Raw genomic sequence first — 2,529 nt, 5'->3', positions numbered from 1 at the left:
TTCTAGGGCTTACAGTTTTGTATTGACTCTTTTCTGCTCCTGAAGGGGAGGGGGAGGCAGGAGGGGAAGTCACTGGAGAGAAAACTCTGGCTTCATTCCCTGCTCACTTCCTAATCGCCCCCATAGCTTGAAAAGCCACCGTTCATCTCTCACGTTCTTGCCTGGTGGCTATCTGAGATGGTCATTGTTAAGTATTTACTGAGTAACCACATCCAAGTAGAAGTCATTTGTACAGTCAAAAGCCTGGAGTTGGTCGGTTTCGTGGTGTCCGCACTGGAACCGACCACCATGTGACAGGTCCCGACAGCAATTACACAGAAAGCACCCCGTGGAGGGTTTTCCGGCCCAGCCCACCGGGCCCTGCTTCTAGGGCAGCTACACAGGGACACTGAGACTGTCTCCAGAGCTCCGGTTTGTAGTGTCATTTCCACTTCAGTAAGAATAGTTTGGGTGCAAGTTCCAGAAACCAAACTCATGCAGCTTAAGCAAAGTCAGGGATGCCCTGGCCAGGGCTGGGGGGTGCAGAGGCCTGGGGGGGCAGGAGAAGACCCCTCACCCAGCCCTCTCCCTCATGTCCCTGCTCTCCTTCATGGGGTGCTGTCCTGTCCTCCCATCACATTGCAAGGCCCCCCACCCACTGGGCACACACTGTGGACCCAGCCCTGAGCCCCGGCACCCCCTAGTTCACCTGCAGCTGCTGCAGCTCCCGGCCACCTTCCTTCCTTCAGGACGGCTGTCCTCTCTCTCTAGGACTCTCCCCAGCTCTCATCTTCTGTGGGGAAGACCCGAGGCAGCCTACCAGACTCCTCAGAGCCCCCAGCAGAGGGACGCACCCCCTGGGCCAAGCCAGGCTGGGCTTTGCTGGGTGGCCCTCACCCAGCAGGATCCAGGGAGCCCCTGCTTTCCCATGGGGCTCCCTGGATCCTGCACCGACATCCTTGCCTCAGGGTGGGCTTCAGGGGAGCTCAGACTAAGACACCCTGATCTCAGGTGGCCTCAGCCTGCAGCGGCTTAAAGCAGGGTTTCGGTTCCCCAGCCAGAGATTGAAGTCAGGCCGAGGCGGCAAGAACGCTGAATCCTAGCCTCGAGACCACGATGGCCAGTGACAAGGCCCCTGGCCCTTGGGCGTTGCAGAAATGAATTCCCACAAAGAGAGAAAGTAGCAAAACAAGTAAAGTGTTTATTAGGAAGAAAAAGAGTACGTGTGGATAGACACAGAGAGAGAGAGTTGCGCCCTCAGGGTAGTTTGAATCACTTACATGGGGCATTTGTTCCAGGTTTCCTTTGGCCAATGATCTTGCTCTGCCTGGTTCTGTGTCCATATTTGGTTTATCTCAGGGTCCTCCCATGTGTGCGCATGCATCTCTTAGCCAAGATGGATTCTAGCAAAGAGGAGTATAGCTAGGTTGACATCACTCCCTTTGGGACCTCCTGAGCACGTATAGTCGGGAAGGTCTCCTTGACCTCAAGAACAAGGAATATGTGGTCTCTATCTCTTATCTGGGCGGGGCTCAGCTCCTCTCTCACTCCTGCCATTTTGGAGCTCAGCCTGGGGCCCATCTATCTCCTGCCTCAATCCCACAACCTTGTCCTGAGCCTCAAGGCCATGCTGGGCACTGGGGCCACGGGCATTGGGATGCAGGGTCCTGCCAGCTGCGCTCTATGGCCCTGGCTGAACAAGTCGGTAGCAGGTTTGATTGCCAGCTTTGTCCAGACAGCCCAAGTTCTGCTTTGACCAATAACTGGGCTGTGATCTTTAAATGAGATAAGAAAAAAAAAAACCATTAAAATTTGAAAAATAAACAACATATTAGCTCTGGGGTCTACCTCAGCAGGAATGGAAAATCCCTAGTTGACAGGGTGTTACCCTCACCCTCCTGCCCCCTCCTGCCCCCAAATCTGTCACTGACCTTCCCGTTAGGGATTTGCCAGGGAGCACAACTCAGTGATAGCTGCACGTTGACCATGGAGGACCTCAGGCAGCCCTTGATCAACGTAATGAGCAGTGGGGGAGCAGTGCCGACGTCCCCCGACATCTGCAGAGCTCACACCCCACGTTCTGCTGCTAGATTCTCCCGGGTGGGACCCGGTGCATCCTGGGACACCAGAAGATGACGAGTCTTATTCCCAGCACTCCTGTCCCTCGGTCAGCCATCTCCAAAGCTGCATGTCCCTGCCTCTGTCCTAGCCTGGTCATTACACAGAAGCTGGCCCATCACCTCTCAGCAACTCGTGGGCCGGGGGGTGGAGGCTGTGGGTGACATTTCCATGGTGACGCTGGACCTCCCCTGCACAGAGACTTTACTCCCAGGAACTCGTACCGACCTACTCAGCCTGACTGTGTTGGGATTGATCTCTGCATACAAATCTGGAACGGGCGTGTAAGACCCTCTATCTCCTCTGTGTGTGTGTCTTATCAGAGAAGAAATGTTAGAGGTAGTGATTAAGCACCTGGGGTGAGTCAAGACCCCACCTATGGAGGTTCCTTAAAAAACTACAAATAGAACTACCATATGACCCAGCAATCCC

The sequence above is a fragment of the Delphinus delphis genome, chromosome 12 (genome assembly GCF_949987515.2).
Source record: "Delphinus delphis chromosome 12, mDelDel1.2, whole genome shotgun sequence".
NCBI classification, from domain to species: domain Eukaryota; kingdom Metazoa; phylum Chordata; class Mammalia; order Artiodactyla; family Delphinidae; genus Delphinus; species Delphinus delphis.
The sequence above is the reverse complement of the archived record's forward strand: the minus strand, read 5'-3'. Positions refer to the sequence as shown.